General features: G+C 39.5%; 1 long non-coding RNA gene across 5 annotated transcripts in view; it reads left to right on the top strand.

Moving 5' to 3' along the window:
- Positions 1-9,603: 9,603 nt before the first annotated feature.
- The window catches only part of LOC135105671 (uncharacterized), a 15,120-nt gene continuing 11,996 nt past the window's right edge, over positions 9,604-12,727 (top strand). For 2 of the 5 annotated variants that reach the window (XR_010270947.1, XR_010270946.1), the window contains exons 1-2: positions 9,604-9,636; positions 10,521-10,712. This is a non-coding gene — a long non-coding RNA (uncharacterized LOC135105671). Of the gene's footprint in view, positions 9,644-9,714; positions 9,734-10,239; positions 10,258-10,520; positions 10,713-12,727 lie in introns of those variants that run through there. The other 3 variants (XR_010270948.1, XR_010270949.1, XR_010270950.1) reach the window with 3 other exon arrangements.

The raw sequence follows: 12,727 nt of genomic DNA on the forward strand, positions 1-12,727 counted from the left end.
AGATGGTCACTTTTACCTAGTGGGCACTGATAATTTATTCCTTCAATGATGTCCATTTCCTTTGTAAACAAGTCTAGCCTTGATGTCTCTTCATTATCCCCAAATCTTGTATTTTCTCCAATCCATTGGGTCATACTCTTTGTCATTATTAAATTTAGAAGCATATATCCCCATGACTCTTCTCCCCCGTCCGTGGTCCACTCGTCCGTGGTCCAGCATACCTCCTTGCAATTAAAGTCACCCATAAGTGTTATGTTATTACTCTCTGCCAGTATTCTCTCCAAACAGTTACTAGTATCTCTTAACAATAATTTATAATCCTCTTGTGTCCATGCATTTGTCTTTGGGAATACATAAGCCACTGCAAAATCTCTTCTTCCTTCTCCTTTTCTTTTTGTTTTAATTTCTAATTACTTCCGCCATTCCTTCTCCCATTTCGACATCTTCCACTGTTATACTCTTCTTTGTAAGTAACATGACTCCTCCCCCTTATTATCTCTATGTTTTATTCACACATTATAATTACTATTACCAATTCTTATATTTTTTGTTGTCTCAGTTTAACTTCAGTAATACCAATGATGTCGGGCTGCTTTATCTTAATATAATTATTCAATTCTCGCAATGTTAATATTAAACCATTTATATTTGTATATGCCACTGTCCACTTTTTATTTTTCCGTAAGTTATTTACATTTTCTATTTTTTTTTTTTTTTGTCTGATGCCACTTTCTGAGTCTCTCGTCTTTTACCTTCCAATAGAACTTTTTTTTTTTCTTTTCCTTCATTCTGTTCTCGTTTTTCGCCTTTGCTTCTTTTATTATATCGCTTACCTTGAGTCTCTTCTCCTCATTCATGTCCCTCTTTATCCAAACTTTCCTGTATTGCTCTATCTTGTCCAGTTTCCACGCATACTATATCACTTCCATGGCTGTTGTTTGTGCCCTAAATTTTACTTTCAGTGGTCACTCTCCTCCTTCTGTATACTTCCCCAGTCTATGTATTTCCTCAGTTTCACTTATCCAGTCCTCCCCTTCTCTGTATATTTCTTACAACGTCCTCTGCTACCTTTTTTTGTTCTCTTTCCCTCTTGTATCTTACTGGCTCTGTTTTCTCTTTTAATCCATATATAACAATACATTTCTTTTTGTCCACTGTGTCCCTTACCATCGATTCCTTCTGTTTGATCGCTTTCACAATTTCCTTACTTAAATTTGTCTTTTCCTTCTTTTGCGCTTCTCTGATTTCTGTAAAGTTAACTTTTTCTTCCTCTTTTTCCTTCCTCCAGATTTGATGTTCACTTTTCATTCCTATCACTTAATTTTCCTGTTTTTTTTTTTTTTTTTAACAATATCATTGTTTTCCTTCAATTTTGTTTTTTAGATCAGCGCATAGTGTTTTCAATTCTTTGTTTTCCTCTTCCAGGTCATGTTGTTTTTTTTTTCTATTTTTTTCACTCTTTCAATGAGGTCACTGATCATCCCTTCCATCAAAACCACTTTCCTTCATTGCATTTTATCATGTAGTTCATTATCTTCCTCAAATCCGGGGAATGGTGACCCCGTTGGCAACATTCCACTCCCACCTATGCCGTCTGCCTTGCTGGAGCTTTTACTCATTTTAATACATCTGTTATTACTTAAATTTTCCTTTATTAATCTATTTCTGGAGACAGGACAACTCTACTTGAGCACAGCTCCTACCTGGGAACACATTCTAGGCTTCTAGTGGTGGCCGTTGTCAAACAAAATCTTTTTCTGCTGGAGTTTGGATCGCTGCTTGTTTACTCGACGACGACGTGTGTGTGTGTGTGTGTGTGTGTGTGTGTGTGTGAAAAGTTTGATTTAAGAAAGAGATACAAAGGAATTGTTTCTCAAATAGTGTTAGATGAATGGAATAGACTCAGGTTAGTGTTGTGTTATCAGGGAGCTTTAAATGGGGATGATGGGTATAAATAGGGACTGCCTCATGTAAACCTGATGGCCTCTTGCAGCTTCCCTTATTTTCTTACGTTTTTTTTATGTAAAAAGAAGAAGAAGGATGGTGAAAGCTAAAGAGAAGAATATTATGACAAGCAGAAGGCAGAAGGGAGGAGTGATAAAGAAGAAAGGAACACGAGAGAGAGAGAGAGAGAGAGAGAGAGAGAGAGAGAGAGAGAGAGAGAGAGAGAGAGAGAGAGAGAGAGAGAGAGAGAGAGAGATACAAGGATTAATTAAAAAAAAAAAATGCAAAAGGCGTGAAGGAATGTGCCCTTAATTTTATTTCCCAGGCATAGCTTTTCAAGAAAGGGGATTATGAAAAGAAGGAAGGGGGTGAGAGGTGAGGGAGGGGGGAATAATAATGAGTGATGAAGATATGAGATTGATTATTTTGATTTATTTTATATTTGAATCTCTCTCTCTCTCTCTCTCTCTCTCTCTCTCTCTCTCTCTCTCTCTCTCTCTCTCTCTCTCTCTCTCTCTCTCTCTCTCATGTCCCTACCCTCCCCCTCCACTTCCTTACCTCAAGAGACCAAATACACACAAGCAAAATCTTCAAACCACCTAAGAAGGAGGCCCAGATTCATGAAACTTACCAACTTTTTAGGCCCACTTATGAGGACCAACTTACCATTTCCTTATCAGAGGTGGTAAATTGTTATTCACAAACAACATAGTAGCGGCCTGCTAGGGGCCGGATGCTCAAAACTCTCCCTTAGCCCCTCTCTGAGGGTCACCACGGAATTATCCATCCATCTACCCACTGCAATTTTGTTACTCATGTCAGAGGCAAATTCGGCTTTTCCTGTCCTGCTTCTTCATGCTTTGGGTGGATTTCAGAGGGTAGTTCTTACATTTGTTTTCTCTTATTGTTTCTGTACCCCCCATAGTTTCTATCTCGAAGCTCCCTCAGAAGTGGAAAAGATGTGAAGAGATTATCAAAGTATATATTATATAGAATATTTTTCTTGTCTCCTGGCAATGATTCAATATTTTTTTTTTTTTTTTTCAGAAAAGTAACTGAACACTTGCCAAATGATTTTTCATTCTGAGGATTTCCCTCGTAAGTGCTACCTTGGTGGTCAAAGGTTACTAGATACCTTCATCAGTATTCAGGAATCACACTTTGTACCCAAACCTGATAGACTTCATCCTGATGCTTTGTTTACATCCGTGTTTTGCCAAAGTACTCAATCATTGCTTCATTCATTGCGCGTGAGCAGTGGAAGGCATCCGCTTTTGACGATATACGTGACATAATTATACGTAACGCTGGGCACATTACGGTTAAGGGAGCGTTGTGCTGGAAGGTACAAATATCACGGCATCTATGTCGTCCGAGCACCTTGGCCAATGAAATGCAGGCCACGTGCAGCCAATCACATTCGCGGAATTTATCAGCTGTCTCCATCCCATGTGCGCTAGTCAAGTCTCAGGTGGCCTTGGGCCTAGACATGATGGCTAAGCTCATCTATACCTCCACAATCTTTTATAATATATAGCAGCCTGTTGACAACCGTGTTTCTGTGTACTACCCTCGGCACCCTAATAATAATAATAAGAGAGAGAGAGAGAGAGAGAGAGAGAGAGAGAGAGAGAGAGAGAGAGAGAGAGAGAGAGAATGGACTCTTGTAGCAGATCAGATTTGTGCCCACTCTTGTTCTAACTTGTTACCCACCACTGTTTCTGAATTGATTTGTCACCTCTGTTGTTCTGGAGTTGATGATTAATGATGCTTGTTACTTGCCCAATCGATGAAGATGCTTGGAGTGTTGGTAGTGTGGAGGACCGGGGTAAGGCGGTGATTCTGGTAGCTTGGAGGTCGTGGGTAGTTAGTTGATATAATGATGTGTGCGAATAAGACACGATGACTAGAGTTCTTGATTTAATAAATGACTGATTGTACACACTGGACTCGGGACGAAATTGTAACATGACGATTGACTGTACTCTCTCTCTTTGAATTCATATGATTTATAACTGAGCAGCGTCTCTCACGGCTGACTGTGATTGAGCAGAACTAAGTGAGAGACCAAGACTGACACTGGGTGACTGACTGACTGTGTCTGAACTCCCGAATGAACAGTGAGCTCGCTACATGCGGGGTGTATTTATCTGAGCTAAGTGGATCGCAGATAATTATCCCTAAGGGCTGGAAGTGGGTGTGAAATTCCCTTAAGAGGTGGAGAAAGGACTGGCTGGCCATGGTACACGCGGGATGAATATATGAAATAGTGAAATGTACATGTACACAATAATAGCAATTGTTGAGACTAATATACTCTAAGATTAACATAAAAAGGGGTAAAAGTCAAAACACTAAAAAAAAAAAAAAAAAAAAAAAAAGGAATCAAAACACTAGAAGAAGAAAAAAGTTCAAAATACTAAAAGAAGACTAAAAAAAAAAGTCGAAACGCAAAAAAAAGAAAAAAAAAGTCAAAATACTGAAAGAAGAGAAAAGGAGTCAAAACAGTACATAAATGATAAAAGTAATAAAACAATAAAAGAAGAGGATAAGACTCAAAACACAAAAAGGAAAAATGATCTCAAAACACTAAAAGAAGAAAAGGGCTCAAAAAGACACAAAGAAAAAAATGACTGAAAATACTAGAAGAAGAAAAAAGGAGTATAAACACTAAAAGAAGAAGAAGAAGAAGAAGAAGAAGAAGAAGAAAAGGAAGAAAACAAAAGAAAAACTCAAAACAATAAAAGAAAAAAAGTGTAAAAACACTAAAAGAAGAAAAAAAGAAGTCAAAACACTAAATGAAGAAAAAAGGAAAAATACTAAAAAAGAAAATCAAAACGCCAGGAAAAAAGATGAAAAAAAAAATCATAATACACGTTTGTTGTAATGCATTTTCGTTTCCCTATATAGAGTACTTTGCGTGCATTTTTGCGTTTTTCTACGTAACAAGCTCAAAACACTCAAAATACACGTTTTTTGATAAAGTTTTTCTCTTTCTCTATAAAGGGTGTTTCGCATGCGTTTTAGCGTTTTGATATGTAAGCAGCTCAAAAACACTAAAAGACACATTTTCGGTAATGGTGTTTTGTTTTCCCATATAGGGGTCTTTCCCCTATAACGTCTTTTTGTTTTCCCACATATGGTATTCTGCATGCATTTTTGCGTTTTTCCACGTAATAATCTCAAAAATACTCAAAATACAGGTTTTTGGTAAAGTTGTGTTTTCACAGTAAAGTTGTGTAAAGGGTGTTTTCACGTGATTTAGCGTTTTGGTACGTAAGTAACTGAAAAACACTCAGAAGTCGCGTTTCTGACGATGTTTTGTTTTCCTATAAAAGGTACATTCCATGGTTTTAAGCTGTTTGGTACTTAACACGCTCATAAGGGAGGGTTGTTGGAGCTCGACCTGAAAAAAAATGTTTCTTTTATTCTTTTATATTTTTCTGCATTGTTTTCCGCTTATTTTCGTATATGCAGCGCTTTGATAAAAAAAAAAAAAAAATCTTTCTCTTATAAAATGAGTTGTCTCGTCATGAAATTCCATAGTTTCACTCGCCACTAGACATGTTTGATAAGTTTTCTTCCCTTTTTTTCCCATATTTATCTTATATACTTTTTTTTTTCTTTAGTGTCCTAAGAAATTGTATGGTTATTTCTTCGTACAACATTATAGAACGATTTTTTTTTGGCTTACTGTTATTTTTGGATTTATATACGAAAAATAAAAATATATAATTATTTCTTCGTAAATCCAAGAAATAATCAATATACCTGCTTCAGATATCTTTTGCATTAATATTTTATTTATTCTAAACAGTGGAACACTGGTTTATACTTAGAAATATGGCGAATTATGACAAGATTTTATCTCCCCCGCTTCCCCCACAATTAAGCGTGAAATCATGAATTGCTTTAGGCCTATGTACAAAACCAATGTGAGTAACTAAAGGAAATTATGTCTGCTTTTTCAACATATCTTGATGTATATATCCTATGTATTTAAAGTCCCTAGCTGCAATAGGTAAATTCTACTTGCCTCTTAAACCTTATCGCTTGATATCGCAAAATAGCGAATTTTGACATATAAAAATGCTCTCTTCCGTTGCTATTTCTATTACACAGATATGGACTATTGCAGCTTATGAAACTCTGAGAGCCAAAGAATGCCTGCTATCGATTTTTTGTTTTTGTTTTGGGTTGATTTTGATTTTTGACAAGTATTTGAAAGTCAATTATTTTTTTTTACTTTTCATCGAATATTTTTTTTTTCATTATTTTACAAGAAAAACGATAGAAAACATTGCTGTCCTATCCTCCCTGATTAAAATGCTTTTTGAATGAAAGAAATTGGTCAATAAATAAGGGAGGAGATACGAGTTGAACACAGTTTAACATAGGATTCGCGATTCTACAACCCTTACAATAAACACTCAAAAAACACGATTATGGACATGTCGTTTCTTTTCCTATATATGATACTTTGCATGCATTTTGGCGTTTTGGTACTAAACAACGTGAAATATATTCAAAGTACACGTTTTCGGATAAGGTTTTTCTGTGTTATTACATCGTTCTGTTAGTACTGGCTGTGCAAGTGACCCTCCGTGTTGAACGCAGGATTAGGGGAGGCTCTTCCCTCTTACACCCTTTACACAGCACCGTCTTCCCCTGAACCTTCTGGCTGGTGTTACTCAATTTAAACTCAATGCCATGGGGAAAGTTAACGAGTCATTTCATGACATTCGCATAAAGCAGGTGACTGAGTAGTAAAAACCAGGTAGCAAATGCTTTAAGCTACAGAACAACTTAAAAGATCTTCCCCCAGCGGCTGGGGGTTCTGATTTTTAGACAATTCTGAAATATTCCCGCTGTGTCACTGGTGCCCCGTCCCCTCCCTACCCAGGAACCTCCACTACCACCAACCATCACGCCAAGTGTCTCGCCGCCGTGATGGTTGCGGCGAGTGACATGTTGCTATAAATGACGCTGTGTTTTCAATGTGTGGAGCTTTAGCTGCATTCTGATCACACCATCGTGTTCACGAGAGTTTTTCATACTTAATATGATAATATATCAGCATTCATAGGTTGACTGTTGCAAACAGCCAGCATAAGTAAAACATGTTATAAATGTTTTCTAACATCTTCACAGTTCAACTCGTCCTAATACCATTTTCTTTTTTGTTCTGTCAAGTTTTTACAATACATCTTGATTCTACAGACCCTGGTGAGTCTAATGGTGTCACCGAAACTGGCTAGCCCGTATTTGAAGTAAGGTATGGCATATAGCTGGCGCATTTTGTGCGCTTCAGCTCCAGCTGTAGTGATGAGGCGACAGTTGCGCGAGTTACGAGGCAGAAACCTTCCCTCACATGCAGATAAATCGAAATATACAAAATACCACAAAGTGGTGGCTCTGACGAAGAAATGTCATAAAATAAGAAAGATGCGCCGTCAAAAGTTACCCACTGTGAGACATTCCCGAGACTGATGAACACCAAAAGGTGCTCCTGACCAAATCATCGTTGTGCCCTCCAGGGGCCAGGCGGAGCGCTGGCTTGTACAGATGTGCGCTGACAAAATTAAAAGCCCCTCGCTCCTCTCGGGGAATAATTTTCGTAAACTTTTACTTTTGCTTTGCAAAATTATGTACGTTTAAGAAGTGATGAGTGGTGAGAGCAATGAAGGTGATGGAAAACGCCACACAAAGCACTCACGTAACACACTTTGGACTTACACTGAGAGACACTTGCCTTTATACTCCTGCCTGACACCAGAGCCTCCTCCTCCTCCTTCTCTTCACAATTTTCCTTTCTGTTCCTGTTAAACTACTTCCTACAGTTCCCTTACCTCCTCCTCCTCCTCCTCCTCCTCCTCCTCCTCCTCCTCCTCCTCCTTATCCTTCTCCCCAACTAACCTCCCTCAACTAACGTACTTCGCTCCTGCAGCTATGTATAGTTTTTGGCAAATAGTATTAGCTAGAGTGCCGTGTTTCTCCTTCACCTTCCTATCACATTCTATGAGTGTTTCTCCGTTAGTGCTGCATGGTGTTCTTTCCCTGAACCTTGCTGTCCTCTTGTCTCTAACTTACAGCACTTGTATTGGTAGTACAGCAACACAGACAGCCTCGCTAGATCCAGTACGGCTGTTGCTGTCTGTCTTTCCTCTGTATTCCATTGTATTCGTCATCCTTTTCTTTTTCCTCCTTTTCCTCCTCCGCATCCTCCTCACATTTTCCTTCGCTTACTCCTCTAACCTCCTATAGCTCCTTCACTTTCTTTCCTCCTCCTCCTCCTCCTCCTTACAGCTCCTTCCTCTCAAAGCCTCTAATTTTTTCTCCGGTCTCTCTCTCTCTCTCTCTCTCTCTCTCTCTCTCTCTCTCTCTCTCTCTCTCTCTCTCTCTCTCTCTTTCTCTCTCTCTCTCTCTCTCTCTTAATTTATTTATTTATATAAAGTGCTGGAATCTTCCCTCAACTAGCTTTGTTTTATATATTTATTTGTATCTGTAGACCTTTAACCAGTCCACTCTTTTATTTCTTTATTTCTGTAATATTATAAGAGCCTTCCTTTAACGATCCCAGTTTTACTTATTTATTTATTTATTTATTTATTTATTTATTTCTGTAAGGGATACAAACCATCCCTTCACCAGCCCAGCTTTCATATTCTCCAAAAGGCACGTGCAGTCTCTTGATTGCCCCATAACAGCCTCACAGATGCCACGCAGCAGCCACTTAATTGCTTCGTAACAATCTTCAAGGGGCAAACAGTCAAGGACACTTCCAAGTTAAGCCTAACTCGGCGGTTGACAGCCTCTAGCTCGCTCCCCGCATGCTGCGTGGCTCAGCCCAGTCAGGTCCAGCTGAAACGCCCAGGTTGTGGTTTGCCCAAACTACTGGTGTGGCGAGGATGGCAGTAATAGTTAGCAGAATGACCAGGATCACGTGGACTTTTGGCGAAGGAAGATGCAGGGACAGAAACAAGTGGAGATGACTCGTACATGGCGCCAACCCCTGACTCAAGGGAAACCAAGACACCCTGAGCCTGGTTAGAGAGTTATTTATGGCTAAGCTCTCCCCAGCCATCCCCCTGCACCGCACCCATTATAGCTTGATGAAGGGAAAGAAAAAACACTGATGCTGGGATAATGGCAGATAAGTGGGCGACATTACACCACCACCACCACCAGCCCTGCCTCCGATTCCGTGGCGATAAGCTTTATTTGTAAACCACTTGTAGGTTCATGAACTGAAGCAGATCCTAAACAGATTTTCTTCATAACAGTTGTGTCCTTACATTATTATAACAGTCTGATAGTAACTTGCTTTCCAAATGCAATAATACACATTCAGAAATGCAGGGAAGGTCAGGTGGCAAGTGTAGGCCACACGGGACAAGTGACGGGACAAGACTGAACCATATTATGAAACACTTCTGCGCCGCACCTCCAGTACTTTCAAAAGGCTCTAGTTGAAGTGACACGGATTCTTAAGGATGTTTTTTTTACAATTTCAGTGACAGAATAACAAGACCTCTAGATTATTAACAGGAGAAACACCTGGAAACCCGGCGTATAATTTGTGTGTCCTTTGAAACAGTCGCGGTGAGAGAGCGAAGCGTTTCGGAATACGGGCCACAGAATCAACTGAAGCTCGCCAGCCAGTCAGCGGCGGCGGGCGGCGGGAGTAGCAGTGTGAGACGTAGTGTCGAGGAACCTGCCTTGTTTCTTGATTTTCACACGTTTTAAGCGTTCTACAACCCTTAAATTGTTAACGTTGATCCTGGACATTGTACAGTTACATCAGTTACTGTGTGGTTTTATAAGTGTTGCCGTGGTGTGATTAGTGACAGTGCCAAGTGGTGAAGTAGTACTTGCCTTGTTACTTAATTTTCGTACGTTCTCAAGCGTTCTCTAATCCGGAACTTATTAGTGTTGATATTACATGTTGGACAATTGCGGTAGAATACCTGTGTGCTTTTATGTGTGCTCTTAAAGTGGTGTTGTTAGTGACAGAGCCTTAGAAAGCAAGGAATGTGTCCTGATTGGTATTGAAATGTGATTTTTCTTTCGTTGTTTTGAGTTTCTATAAACCGGAACTCATTGACGCTGATATTAAGCGTTGCACAGTAATACAAAAGTTAATGTGTGTTTTCATATGTGCCCGTGACGAGGTGTAGTTTGTGAAAAAGTGAGGCACGTGTCGTAAGTGTAGTGGTGGAGAGGCGCGTGTCCACTCCTGCCTGGCCCTCACCACGACACGCAATGTTATTTCCTCTCAGGCAGCAGTGAGTGCTTGCCTTCGTCAGTCACAAAGTTCAGTAACACTGCCTGGTATTGAATTAATGTGATTTTCTTGTTTGCTTATGCGTTTCTTTTACTGGGAACTCATTAACATTGATCTCAGACGTTGTGCAGTCAGAGTACCTATGTGATTTTATATGTGCTGTTAACGTAGCGTGGTGAGTCACATAGACCCAGATAGTTAGTCACTGGTCAAAGGCTGTGTTCTGGTAAAGGAAGACGCGTGTCCACTCTTGCACAGCCTCACCACGACCCATAATCTGATTTTCTCCCAGGAAACAGTGAGTGGGTGCCTTCGTGAGTGCCACAGGTGAGGAAAACTGGCTGGTGCTGAAACAATGTTTTCACTCGGCTAATGCTTGGAAAGACTTGAATGGCCTCGGCTTGCTGTCAAATGTTGTGGTGTGGTGAGGTGCAGAACAACGTGTATCTCAGGGAAGAATGCAGCTTTTGAACTCGCGGAATAAGTGAGTAGAAATAAGTACATACCGAGTGCTCCTGTTTTCAGATTCATGCATGTCTTACCATATCTTTACTTACGTTACCTTACTTAGCACCTACCTTGCCTTGCCCTGCCTTGCCTTGCCTTGCTTTGCCTTGCCTTGTCTTGTCTTAGACGTCTTGTCTTACCTTTTGTTTTTTAATGTAATAATGCACCTTATACCTTACCTTACCTTATTTCACCTTGCCTCTCCTTCACGAAGTGCCGTGCGGATTGCTTATTACAAATCAAGTGAGTGGCCACGCCAAAATATAATTGCTAGTATTCTGTAAGTTGTATATATTGCAGACTATGACATTTATTAAAGCTTAGACGTTCATGACCATGGAATGCAACTCTCTCTCTCTCTCTCTCTCTCTCTCTCTCTCTCTCTCTCTCTCTCTCTCTCTCTCTCTCTCTCTCTCTCTCTCTCTCTCTGCCGCCGCCTCATCCCTCACCAGGGGGAGCCCCGCGGTATATTCTTCACTGGTGGTCTTCAATGGTGAGACAATATTGTGTACCTCCATTGTATTTATAACTCTCTCAAGGGGAAGGCACTGCAGCTTTCAAGGGTGTTTGCACGATGGCTGTGAGAGTTTAACAGGAATTCAATTTATCACTGTGGTCTTTATAATCGTCATGAGAGAGAGAGAGAGAGAGAGAGAGAGAGAGAGAGAGAGAGAGAGAGAGAGAGAGAGAGAGAGAGAGGAAGGGGGGGAAGGGAGGGAGCAATAAAACAGGCTGTAGTGGTAGTAATTGGGGTTTTCAAGGATGTCTTCTTGATGATATCGCAGGTTCAGCGAGAATTCTGTATTGGCAACAGGAAAGAGACTCATGAAAGCACAATGAATTACTGTGTTCTTTATGATCTTGAGAGAGAGAGAGAGAAAAAAAAAAACACGGTTAGAGGAAGTCGTTGGAGTTTTCAAAGGTGTTTGCATGATGGCATTTGGGAGTTTAGCGAGAATTTTGCAATAGGAATGACAGCGATGAAAACGTTATCACTTTCATGACAGAGATAAGGCAAAAAAACAAGATGTTGTAGTGGAAGTGATTGGAGTTTTCAAGGGTGTTTGCATTCTGCATTGTCATCAGTACAGACGGCCACAGAGTACAATGATTCATCACTGTGGTCTTATAAATAACCCTGATGAGAGAAAGTGTAGAGAAAGAGTAGAAGGTTTAGATCGTATTCTCAAACACTTTGTTCTCATTTCAGGTAGAGTTTCTTAAGAACATAAGAAAATAAAGGAAGCTGCAAGAAACAGTCAGGCCTGCACGTGGCAGGCTGTCCCGGTGTGAAATACCATACCATCCTTCCATTCTCATCCATAAATTTGTCTAATCTTTTAAAGCTCCCTAATGACTCGACATTGACATCCTGATAACTGAGTCTGTTCCTTTCATCTCCCACTCTGTTTGATGGTGTATGGTGGTGGTGGTGGTGGTAGTAGGAGTAGTAGTAGTAGTAGCAGCAGCAGCAGCAGAAGCAGCAGTAACAATGGGTAATAAATAGAAATAGGAACACCAGCAGCAACAGTAGTAGTAGTAGCAGTAGTAGTAGTAACGTTGGTGTTGGACGTCCCTCATAGGAGCAGGACAGGAGCACGGCGCCTACACTCTCTCTCTCACACACACACACACACACACACACACACACACACACACAGTTCCCATGAGTGGCCGTGAGGTTGTCCACCACTCACGCGTCACCACTCACTGCGTCACCAATATATATATATATATATATATTATATATATATATATATATATATATATATATATATATATATATATATATATATATATATATATATATATATATATATATATATATATATATATATATATATATATATATATATATATATATATATATATATATATATATATATATATATATATATATATATATATATATATATATATATATATATATATATATATATATATATATATATATATATATATATATATATATATATATATATATATATATAT

This window comes from Scylla paramamosain, chromosome 12 (assembly GCF_035594125.1).
Source record: "Scylla paramamosain isolate STU-SP2022 chromosome 12, ASM3559412v1, whole genome shotgun sequence".
NCBI lineage: Eukaryota > Metazoa > Arthropoda > Malacostraca > Decapoda > Portunidae > Scylla > Scylla paramamosain.